We start from the raw sequence: 13,089 nt of genomic DNA on the forward strand, positions 1-13,089 counted from the left end.
TTGTTGTTGTTAATCCTTACCCTAGGATATTTTTTCCATTTATTTTGAGAGAGATTGGGAGGGAGGAATGGAGAAAGGAAAGGAGGAAGAGAGAGAGAGGGGAGAGAGACATGCGTTCTAAAAGAGCTGAATTGAACCTGCAACCTAGGTACATGTCCTTGACTGGACATCGAACCCGAGACCCTTCGGTGTACAGGCCGATGCTCTAACCATTGAGCACACTGGCCAGGGCACAACTTGATTATTTTTTATTGGTGTGACAGACTCTTATCCAGAGGTGCCTGGCATCTTATTCCCAAGGAAGGGGAACCACAACTTTAAAAAAGCATGTGTGTATTTTTAATTCAAGCCTTTACCCAGAAACCTAAGGAGTGGAGGAAGAAATTACTCCATAACATAGCTGCACTCTAAAGCACACCAGGGGCAAGGTATTTCAACAAATTAAAAAAAGAAAGAAGGGAAGAAAGAACAAAACTGCAGAATAGTAAATGGCTGAACAAGTTACGGCTCTTAAGTACCTTCATATCTGTTATTTTGGTGTCTCTTTTTAAAACTCTTGGGGTAGTGTTTTGCGAGCCTGCATCAAGGATGTGAGATTCCTTACATCGTGGCAGAGCCTGAGGATCTGGTAAGGGTCTGGTCTTCTCTCCTCTTGACTGTTCTGCTGCGTGTACCAGGCATCTGCAGCATTTGCAACACACACGTCCTCGGAATAGCTGGGAATGCTAGGCCTCCTGCCCCCAGGTGGCGCCCTGCCCCCAAGTGGCCCCCAGCATCACTTATACTTGAGGGGCCTGGTTCTCTGCTTGCCCTCTGCTTGTGAGAACTTTGGTCATAGAGATGAAGTCCTATTCTGTATTTCATTTTGTGTACGCCAGGGCCTGTTATATAGGAGGAACTTTATTACTTAAAATTGGTTTGAGATTATATAAAAAAATTGTTTTTATTACAAAGTAATCCTTTTGCCCTGGCTGGTTCGCTCAGTTGGTTGGAGCGTCATCCTGTATACCAAACTCTTGCGCATTTGATTCCTGGTCAGGACACATAACCTAGGTTGCAGGTTCAATCCCTGATCTGGGAGCATATGGGAGACAACCTATCAGTGTTTCTCTCTCACCTTGATGCCTCTCTCTCTCTCTCTCTCTCTCTCTCTGTCTATCTCTTCTTTCTCTCTCTAAAATCATTAAAGAAGACATATCCTCGGGTGAGGATTTAAAAAAAGTAATCCTTCTAACTTGAAAAGTCAAAAGTATAATAAGGTTTTTAATGAAAAACAGACCCTGCCTGCCTCACCCACTCTCTTAATAGTTCTGTTTCCCCAAAACAACCACTTTCATCTCTTTTGAGTTTTTCTTCTGCTATGGAAACTGCATATTGGACTAATAAGAGAGTGGCCCCACGCACGGCCACTTTACCACTTGTGTGCCCTTAGGAAAGAAGTGGTGCTGGTGCCCGCCATAACTTTCTATCCACTTGGAACAACATTGACTTTCGTGGAGACAGATTTTTGGGTTCCAATAAATGCTTGTGACCATTAACCATTCTCTTTAACCCATGTCCACTACAGAGATTAACACCCTTAGCACATTGTTTTGTTCAGCTGTGTATCATATAAATATTCTTTAGTGAAAATATTAATTTGAGAGTGAGGTGGTTAAGTGATCTTAGAATCTGAGAGAGTGAATGAGAAATAAATTGAATGGAGCCAACCTGAAAAGAAAGCTGCAGCCCTATGGGTCAGGACCCTCTACCTTAGTGCATGCATCTTCTCCTTGAGAGTTCTGAGGGGCACACTTGGAAAGCAAGATCTACCTTGGAAACTGGAAGAAAATTTCCTAGGGTGGTAAAATGAAGAAGTGAGGCACATAGAAATCTGCTTTGCCTTTCCAAGTATGTAAGTTGTTCTGATTAATGTTTTCACATGGAAAACGATGGCATTCCGAGTAGCTAGCAGCTATTTCTAGTAGCTTGTGGGGAAGCAGACATCTTCAATAAGGTAATTATTTTAAGTGCATCTGTAGCTGTGTAATGTGCACATGTGTTTGTAATTATAGTTTGCGAATTTAGAATCAAGTGCCAGATTTATCGGTGTTCACATATTCAGCGAATGAAAAAAAAATCTATTTAATATTGGCTGCTACCTTCACAAATGTGCATTGTTTCAGAATTTGCAAAGCGCACCACTTGATAGTTGTCACCACCTACTGTCGCTGTGTAATGTGCAGCACAAAAGATTGTGGCCGGTAACCTAACAGGCTTATCGCTGCACAGAGCAAATGTTACTTCTTGAGTTGCCAACGTGGGGCTCCAGAGTGTCTGGCCGTGTGGCGGTAAGACTTGGCATGTATGAGTTCAGGGTTTTTCCTGATCTTTTAAGAAAGAAAATTATATGTTAGTGAGTACAGTAATATTTTCAGTAAGTAGAAATAACATGCTGTCAGGACATAATTTATGAGACATATTTAGTAGGTTATATACAAATTTTAGAACAGTGGGAATTTTTGGCTAGAAATTTATAGCTGTTTGCTCTTAACAAAAGTGTATGCATCAGAGGCCTGTATTTAATACTTGATATGTATATTAATTTGCTTATCAATTTATTGAAAGTTTTAGGCTTTGTAAATAATACCCTTTATTTTTGGCAAAGTCAAAAAAATATCAAATGTGAGATTTGGCCAAAGTAATGCCTTAGATATACAATTTAGTTATGTGTATGTACCATAATTAGTTATGCTGTGTAATCAGGAACTAGTAAACCAAGTAAGTGTTTAGCTGGCAAGGTCCTATTTTATAAGGAGTGGTTTATGTTGTAAATGAGTAAAAGGCTCAGTTTTAGTTCTTGGATCATGTTAATATATGCAAAACCAATCTAGAGCCAATTCTTGATTAATAGGAACTTTACCTAATTTGTAAGTCATGAGGGTTTCCCTCTCTTTTTCCTTGTTCATTATCTCCTCCCTTTCCCCTGCTCATTTTCATGTCAATCAGGGATGATGTTGAGAAAGGTTTAGGGTGGGAGAGTGATGGAAATTTATTTGATAGTGATTTTGGCTGGTAGTTTTGGAGGTTAAGAATTGTTAAAATGTTTTGCTGGTGTTAAATTTCAGAATTAGTTGTTTATATATTTAAATAATTAGTTGGCTTTCTTTACTTTACCAAAGGCAATTTCAAGTTAACTCTAGCTGTGTAATACTGGTTTAATTCTATAGCATGCTTTCCTATGCATTTTTATATCAGAGTAAACATTTCTATGAGACTTATTAAAATTTTTTTTTTAAATTTATGGTTCCTGTTTTATTGAAGAAAAGCTATAACCTCTCTGCATTTTGGTTTTCACGATCTTTTAAGGCTCAGTAAAGAATTGAACATAGTGGTTATACTCAGACAGATGAGAACTAATGTAGGTCTCCAGCTGTGTGGAAGCATTGGTTTATCTGTATTTCTGTAGGCCACACAATTAAGTAATTTTATAGTTCTAATTTGGAATATTCTAGCACCCATCTAAAACACTGTTAGCTGGAGCTTAGAATATGATAAAACATAACATTCCTCTTGGGTACCATACCAATAGGTACCTTAATTGCCCTAAGAGGACCTGCTGTAAGAAAGTGTGGATGTTACTAATGCCAGCATCGTTATAGGATCTTAGTGAGCTGTGCTTATAGAATTATAGCAACAATTTATGTAATTATATAATTACAGTTATATAATTATAACATTGACGAATATATAATGAAACTTTAAAAATATTTTGAATTTAACTGTTCTCAGAGAGCATCTCTTTATTTTCTTCATAATACTTTCCATTTGTGAAGTATTTCTCATAATATATAAATACAGTTAAGAAAGCAAATTGAATAATAAAAATGATGAGTTAAGAAATGGTGAAAATTAGAAAACATTGTTTATTTTAAGCTTGCTGAATAATAAATAGTGAATTGATTGTAAGGTGAGGATAGCATAAGTGTTTAAGGATATAAAAAATCACAGATTCTAATGCTATATCAGTTCAGTAAACATGTATTGAGTACCTACTGTGTTACCAGGTATCATGATAAGTGTTTGGGATTCAAAGATAAATAAATATACAGAGTGCATGCCAGCTCCCTCTCTCTGCAGAATTTAGGGTTATGGATGGAGCTTGACATTAAGGAGCTACTTCAGTGATTTTAGGTGTTGTTGTTTTTTTTGTGTGTGTGAGTTTGGAGTGTATCTTTCTAAGAACTATTTATGGGCAGTCAGTCTAAGAGATTAGTTTTATTTCATGTTCTTTTTTCTTGTGAATGATATGCCTTTGAATAAAGCAATTTTGAAGGAAGTTTTTTAGAGATTATGATTTTGGTTGTTACATGATAGCAAAGAAGAAGCTGCAAGATGGGGCATTTGAAGTTAAGAGAAGTAAGGAACATAGTGTCTTTAGGGATATTTTGCATATATTCTTTGTAAGGAACACAATGCAAAAGCAATTCTATATTTAAACTTGTGTAGTTCTTTATAGATTATAAAATGAGGCTGAGTGTTTATCCAAGTAAATATCTCACATTTACATAGTTATGGAACTGGTCCTTGAAATATGTGTTCCTTCAAATTTTAAACCAGGATGCAAATGGCAATGTTTAGCCCATGAATATTAATAGAGGACCTTACTATAAACTTTTATTGAAGACTAGTGTGTGAATTCATTCATTTCTTCAATATCAACTGTGCACCTATAGAGTCTAGCATTGGGCAAGTTATACCAGGTGTGTGGTAAATCCCTTGGCCTAGATAATGAGGAGCCAGATGAATAGACAATTGTTATTTTTCTTGTTATTATGAGGGAATTATGCGCAGATTGATATATAGGTTTTCTATTTAAACTATTACTGTAAGTCCGAGTAGGCTCGGCTGCATTCTCTGCTCAGGGTCTAACAAAGGTAAAGTTGAGGAGTCAACTGGCCTCTTAGCTGGGATCTCTAGGAAAGGTTCACTTTCAAGTTCATTCGGGTTGTTGGCTGAGTCTAGTTCTGTGTGGTTGTGCTGGCCTGGTGAGACCAGCACCAGCTGAACCAAGATCTGGTCTGACCAGTGGGGTCAGACCAGATCTTGGTTCAGCAATCTCAGTACTTGAGTTCTGGCTAAGAAAGAATTCAGAGCCAAGACTCAAAATGTAAGATAAAGTTTACACAGAGGTAGAAGGAGTGAGCTGCAGGAGAAATGGGCTCAGGAAACAAGTTACAGAGGCAGAAGAAGGGCCCTTGGGGCTTAGGAGAGAGGAAGGTAAAGGTAATGCACCTGGGGGAAGTAGAGGGCGATTGGAAGAGAGGGAGAGCATCCTGGGTCCTCCATCCTAAGGGCTTTTAAGGGTGTGATTTTAGGGGATGTCCCAGGGGAGGATCTCAATAGAATATTGATTAGTTTTCTAGGTGTGTCTTTCAGGGTCAGGATCTCCACTGATTGGTTGGTGCCAGGGCATGGGGTCAATTGTCATTGCAGCGGGTCCTGATGTCAGCCCCGGGGCTTGCTTTCTGGTTTTGCTGCTTTTCTGGGTCTGGAGCTTAAATGCAACTGAGGCCTGCATTTCATTCTGGCCAGAACCTCATTGTCCTGGGGGCTTAATGTGTGGGGGCTATTTGACAGCTCCATTGTTGGACCCTCCTGTAAGAGGGTTTAACCTGCATGATTAGCAACATGCCAGGGAGGAAAGGTCAGGGGAGGGTCCAAACTGCATGAGCAGCAATATGAAATGTCAGGGGTTCTGAACTGCATGACCAGAGCTATTTTGGGGAGGAAAGGTTACTCTGGGGGTGCGGTCCTTGTTTTCCCAGTTTTGCTGGTTGCTGGGCCCCCAAGGGCTTTCTGCACTGGTGACTTTTTGTACATGGCCTATCGTCCTTGCTCTGCTCATGTCTGTCTAACTGCCAACCACAGTTGTAGGTCTGAGGTTCATGTTTCCTTGGTGGCAACAGCTGGGGTCCTGCTCTGTTCCTAGAGGGCACCCGCATTTCTTCTCATGTGGCTTCCTCCGTCTTTAAAGCCAGCAGTGGTGCGCCAAGTCCTTCTTGTGCTTGGGATCTCTCTGACATCCCTTCCACTACCAGCCACAGAAAACGCCTTGCTTTTTAAGGCCTCATGTGATTAGACTAGATCCACCCAATATAATCACTTTTTTTTGCCATAATCAGAGGAGTGACACAGGGGTGGGGGAGTGCATGCAAAGATCATAAGGGCCATCCTAATATTCTGCTTATCACAGTTGTTATTGGAAACAGAAAACACCCAAATCCAACTAGAGAGGTTTAAAAATGGCTTTCTAGAGTTGGCGATGCTGAGCTGCCGGGATGGGTTAAAGTCGTGGTCTCTACTTATTTGCTTTGTCATTATTATCCAACCAATATTTATGGTGACCTGTGTTAGGAGCAAGTCATTGTTCTGTCAGAGACTCGTTTCCCTCAGTCATCAGATGGGGAGAGTGATATTTACTTTGAAGGGTTCTTCTGAGATGTAGATCGAAAGTTGCTGAGAAAGAGGGGTGCCCATAAATGGGGCTAAGAAAAGAGTCTGAGATTTGGTGCAGGTGGTAAGGAAATATTGACATAGGTTAATTCATACAGGTATTTATTGAATCCTGTATAAATTAACTCAGCACAGCTGAGTCTAGGAGGAAGTAAGGAAGATATTGACATGAGCACAAAATTTTAAGGAGGGAGAGCTGCAGTGCCAAAAACTCAGTATAAGATAAATTATATGCTAATGCAGTGCTTAAAAAATAAGATTAATGCCCCAAAATTTATAATGAGCCAAATATTAAAATAAAGACAGAATCAGTAACCATTTGTGAACCATATTGCCATCTCAGGCAAAAGGAAAAATCAGTAGTTCTGAGTCTGTCTTTATTTAAACATTTTTTTGGCATTAACTTTGACTTTAAAAAATATTGTATTATTTTATTTATCTTGATTACAAGTTTTAAATTTTGTTCCTGAGATGAAAACCTCTAAGTAGAACATAGAAGTATGAAATAAATGGCACAGAAAATTCAATCAAAGTTATACTTAAGTTTGAATATTATTTTGACTACATTTAAATATTATTTTAGGTTAGCATCCTGGTATTCTTCTCTGTAGTTCTTCTATTTCCTCATTTATTAAGATAATTATCAACAGTTGTTAAGATAATTAACTTTTTTTTTTTTTAACAAACATGTCCTATATATAAAGAACAGAATTCCCTTTTTTTCCTTGGAGTTGCTTTAAACATTTTCCAGTGTCAATAAAGTCCCATTAGAGCATCCATATAATGACAAATCTCAGCTTTTACTTTTTTTGTTTAATTCCTCTTTGATATTTTTATTGTTGTTCTTTTAGCTATTGCATTATTTCCAGTAATGTGATGGTTTAGGGCATCTACAACATAATATCAGAATGACTTTTTTATTTTAAATCTTTACTCCATTATGTTTTCCTTGCATAGCCTTGTCAGAAAGACTAACATTTTCTGTGGTCTGGGCATTATTCCCGTGTTGGCTATTTAGTCCCATGATTACTGTATTATTGCTAGCATTTTAACATTTCTGAGAAGTACCAACCAAGATTGCCACTTGCTGTTTTGAATGTATTCCATTCAATAGGCTTTATCTAAGAATAGATAGCTGGAAAAGGAAAATATTGGTTGCTTCTGGCTAATCCAACGTGGAATGAAGTCTCTAACTTTAATAAACATCACAGTTATACCTTTTTTAAGATCCAGTAGGGAGACTTACTAATTTCCTTTTTACTTTAAAAATAACAAATACTCCATTTGTATAAACAAATATACCAATGATTAGAGACATTCTTATATCAGATAAAATGTAAGCAACTAAGGATCAATTAGCATTTATGACCATTACAATAAAGCGTTTATCAGGGAAACTAGTATTAATTGACTGAGGGAATAAAACTTCCATTTAGAAATGGTTCTGAATGATTATAAGCATTTAATGACACATTAAATGAATATTTTCCTTAATAAAATTTTGACTCAACTGGTAAAATTATGGTATTGTGTAATCTCCGTCCTTTTGAGAAACTTAAAACACATTAACATAATGATAAATTTAAATAACAGTAAATATTAACACTAATTTAGCTAAATAATTTCATCCTATATTATGTTCAACTGAACACAGTCTAACACATGTTTTTTTGTGTGTGTTTTTTCTTCCTAATGTCAGGTCTGACTTGACACTAACGGGGAGAGTAATGTTAATAATTACAATTGTTTCGTGCAGCTTAGTTTAGAAATGAATTTGAACCTATTCTCAAAGCATCCACACACTGTGAGACTAGATAATTCTGTTTACTGCTTTAAGGCAACGACTCTGGAAACTTTAAAAAATACCCACATCATTAATATATTTATTTAAAATGGCAAGTGGCTCTGTCTACCCCAGGAAAGGAGCAGGAAGTAGATGCCACTCTAAGCAACATAATAGGCTTGCCTCTTGGTTTTGTTTATATACATATTGCAAATAGTTCAGGAAATATAAACAGAGAAATAGAAGTTGAACATTAAAAAAGTACAGAACTCTCCAACTGCAGTTTTGATTGTTTGTAAAGAAATTTGAGGTTGACTTAAATCTGGGCTGCTCAAACTTACTGATAGTAAGCCACAAACAACCAGCCTATTGAGGCTTTTTGAATGCTTTTCAAAGGGGGAATATTTTACCTTTCTAATGCCTAAATACCAATGACCGAAGGGAGATAATTCCCTGATGTTCTTCAGAGGACCACATTCAAAATAAAGCATTTCAGGGAATGATGTGGAACAATAAATATATGTTGGGAAAAGGAAAGCAAGTCCATTGGTGTGGAAGGCAAGCTTTAAATTCTCAATTTTCCCAATAATTTACTAGGTGACATTGAATTGCTGTGGTATTTTTATTTTTCTGCTCTTGGAAATTTCTAATAGTTTCAAGTTAAATAAGTCATTTGATCTAGTACAGTGGTCGGCAAACTATGGCTCGCGAGCCACATGCGGCTCTTTGGCCCCTTGAGTGTGGCTCTTCCACAAAATACCATGGCCTAGGCGAGTCTATTTTGAAGAAGTGGCGTTAGAAGAAGTTTAAGTTTAAAAAATTTGGCTCTCAAAAGAAATTTCAATCGTTGTACTGTTGATATTTGGCTCTGTTGACTAATGAGTTTGCCGACCACTGATCTAGTATAATTCGTTTTTTTTTTTCTTTTTTCTTGATTTGCAAGTTTGAAAAGAACAAATGACTGTGATTATTGTGTTCCCTTAAATTGTTATGCCAGGGGACCAACCTATACTATCTTTAGTATAAGACCACATCTTTATCAATGGTGAGGTATTAGAATGGGTGTCATGGAGGAACTGATTTTCATGCTGTGCTTTAAGCTACGTTGTCAGACTTTTTACCTTTCAGTTAACCTATGAGGAGGCTATGTCTTGTGATTTTGATTATGAAGGTTGTCTGTTGCTTTTTAAATTTTGTGATCTCTTACTGAGTGACAGAGACATTTGCATTCCAAATGATTGCATAGGAATTGTTCATATTGTTTTCTTCCTTAGATAGACAGACACAAGCAACAGGACAGCTCTGGTGTTCATTTTAGTTTTATAGTGTTTTTCAAGTTTTATTGCTGTGTGATGAGTTTTATTTAAGACAAGGGAACATTTTCCTCTGAGTCACTTGGAATAAATTGTCTGTTGACCTAGTAGGAAAACACAATAGTTGAACATGCTCTCATTCATATGGAGTGAGAATTCCAGATTATTTACTACCAAATATTTAAACATTTTGAGGCTATTCTGGCAAAGCAGAACCAGCTATTTTTGTTACTTATTTTAATGGCAGTGGTACCAGTTTTGATCAGTGGTAAAAAATTCGTAAGATTATCTTTAGTAAGTCTTCTCTTCAGTTAATTAAAAATGGTACATAGAAAAGTGTTTGAGTTATGCTTGTCCTGTGAATGAATATGACAGTGATTATAAGAATCTTAGTGGCAGTGTTTTAAACAGTACCAGGCATGTTTTGAACCCTTGAAGACTAGCCACTTTGTGGTTAGGTGTGGCCATGTGATGTAGTTCTGGACAATGGGATGTAGGAAGAAGAGGTGTGTCTAACTTGATGCCCGCCGTTTCCTTTCCGGTTTGCGGTTGGCTGGAATGTAGGTGTGATGGTGGGACCAAGATGGGTCGGAAAGCAGATGCCATGAGTCAAAAATAGCAGAGCAGCCCTGGCTGGTATGGCTCAGTTGATTGGACATTGTCCCTTGCACTGAAAAGTTAATGGTTTGATTCCCTGTCAGGGCACATACCTGGGTTGTGGGCTCCATCCCTGGTAGGGATGTTTTCCTCTCACATAGATGTTCCTCTCTCTCTCTCTCTCTCTCTCTCTCTCTCTCTCTCTCTCTCTCTCTCTCTCTTTTTCTCTCTCTCCCTCTCTCCCTCTCCCCCCTCCCTTCCTTGCTCTCTCTAAAATCAATAAGAAATCTTTTTTTTTTTTTAAAGCAGAGCAAAAAGAAAGGAGTCTGTCTGTGTCCAGTATTATCAGAGCCTTACCATTTCCAGCACTAGAGTATATATTTATGTAGGTGGTTTGAAATCCCATCTTGTTTATGGGATTTCTATTTACTTTTGCCGAACCCTATATTAAAATCTGAGACAAATTTTGTAATCATTAGTCAGGAGGCCAGGATAGGCTAAATGAATCGAGCAATGATTGAAAGGACCATCTGTTAGAAATAGGTGGGGTGTAATTAAGGCAAGAATCTAGTTTTAAGTGGATAGGAGATACTATATCAGGAAGACTGACTCAGAAAAATGAAAGAAAAAGAGGAGGTATATTGGAAAGAGTATTAGAGTTGGCTTTATAAACCTGTGTTATAGAAACAATATTGTTGCTTACTATTCCTTGAGCTCTAATTCTTTAAACTATGAAAGTGTGATTGATTGCTGTAAAGATGAAATGGAACATGTATGGTAAATTGCTTTGTAAACCATATCCTGGGTAATTAGCACATTAAGTAGGTACAACTTACGGGTTGAAATCATAATGCAAATTTAAATTGTGCTTTCTACTAGCTATTTAAAATATGTTCAGAGGGGAACGTTTATCTCCCATTATTAATGAAAATTCTAGCAAGTCCTCTGACTTTTCTGGTACTAGAGAGCCTTTTAATCCCTTTAAATTGTAATTATAGTATCAGTTGGGAAGAAAATCTTTGTCTCTGGTGGACTTTGTTAGAGAAGGGAATCTGTATTCAGGAATGGGGCTGTGTGTGATAGGAGGTCAAAGATGGGCAGCCAGTGCTTTTTGAACAGTTTCTATGTAGCAGGCATAGTTCTAGCACAAAACAAGACAGAGAACTCTTGTCTTTTGGAGTATACTTCTAGTGGCTACTTCTTTCTTCTTTACTGTCATAGATGCTTGTGAACTAAAAGAGTATAGTGTAAAGGGTCCACAGGAAAGTTCTTTTTTTTTTGTATTGTGGATTCACACTGGCTTTGTAAACCCTGGACATAACAGCTATTCAGAGCTGACTCATTATCTTATGTGAATCTCCAAATCCATGGGAGCCTTCCCTGCTGGGACCCTCCAGCCACAGCTTCCCTGGACTGTTTCGTTTTTCTCTCAGACCAATGCTTTGCCCTCAGCCCTTGTTTTGTGGTGACCTATGCCACAGTCTTTCTCTATTAGTGACCCTCCCAGATGGCCTTCTTAGGTGGGACCCCAAGTGTCTCCAAGCTGACGCTTCTTTCTCCAGACCCACTGCTAATCCATGGGGAACATTTGCCCATCTTTGACCTCTTCTGAGAAGCGAAAAACATCAGGTACTTCGCAGACACAGCACTTTGTCGTGCTGCCCCAGGCCACCTGATATTTCTCAGGGTAGAGATGCGAGTAAATGGTGATTTCCAACTCGGGGACAGCATAACTAGCTGTCAGTGTGGGCTTGAGGTTCCTCTCTCTTGAGGTGAAGGAGGTAGCACTCTTGTTCCTGTTCTCAATCTCTTACCTGATACTTCTGTTCCCATCAGATCAACAAGGACCCTACTTTGCAATTTGCATTTCAGTTTTACCTCCCTGTGTATCTCATACTTATCATCTGAAGCCTTGAACAAATTCTTATTTTAATATCCAGTTACACATGCTTTCCAAATATAAACGTTTTTTATTTATGTTCTCTCTCAACAGGGCTTTCCTGGGGTATCAGTGCTTGGCCAAATTTTTTGAAGGTTGGCCCAGATGTACAGAGAAAATGGAGCTCTTTTATTACTCCATTAACTCATCTGGCCTTCTTTGCTTCCTGGATATTAGGGAAGGGAAACACTACGTAGTCACATGGAAGGAACTTGGTCCAGCGAAATGAAATGATAGCTTTAGGTAAAATGGGGAGACTCTAGGGTCTGCCTTCCTATCTGCACCCCATCAAGAAGTCATTTGGGTGAATGGCGGAGGAAGTGGGACATCGGAGAAAGGTGTGGGGTCCTTAGGTCTGCATGGAGCCCTTGGAATTTTCATTTATTTCAGTTGCCGCTATTATGTGATCAGGATAAGTGATTGCTGAGATGCAACTAGTTCTGTTCTGTCTGTGTATTGAACAAATCCCTTTGTTTGGATCCCAGTTCTCTTTTTACATACATACATACATACATACATACTTGTGCATACCTAAATGCATACATATGGTTTTTAAAAAATATATATATTTTATTGATTTTTTTTACAGAGAGGAAGGAAGAGGGATAGAGAGTTAGAAATATCGATGAGAGAGAAACATCGATCAACTGCCTCCTACACACCCCGTACTGGGGGTGTGCCCACAACCAAGGTACATGTCCTTGACTGGAATTGAACCTGGGACCCTTGAGTCCACAGGCCGACCTCTATCCACTGAGCCAAACTGGTTAGGGCTGTTTTTTGTTTTTTTTTTTTTTTTTTTTTTTTTTTTAATCATTTGTATTTCCCCTCCTGGGTAACATAAAATTCTGGGGCCAGTGCATACCATGTAGAAGCCATCGTGAATCTAGTATGGTCAAAGATGATTGTCATTACCCCAAATACTTTAGGGCTCCTCCTAAAGCAGCTCCCTTCCCTAGTCA

The 13,089-nt window shown here is 38.2% G+C and overlaps 1 protein-coding gene across 1 annotated transcript in view; it reads left to right on the forward strand.

Moving 5' to 3' along the window:
* Positions 1-13,089, forward strand: part of TMTC2 (transmembrane O-mannosyltransferase targeting cadherins 2) — a 416,162-nt gene that overhangs the window by 37,813 nt on the left and 365,260 nt on the right. The gene's annotated exons all lie outside the window — the stretch shown is intronic.

The sequence above is a fragment of the Cnephaeus nilssonii genome (assembly GCF_951640355.1).
Source record: "Cnephaeus nilssonii genome assembly, chromosome: 6".
Lineage (NCBI taxonomy): Eukaryota > Metazoa > Chordata > Mammalia > Chiroptera > Vespertilionidae > Cnephaeus > Cnephaeus nilssonii.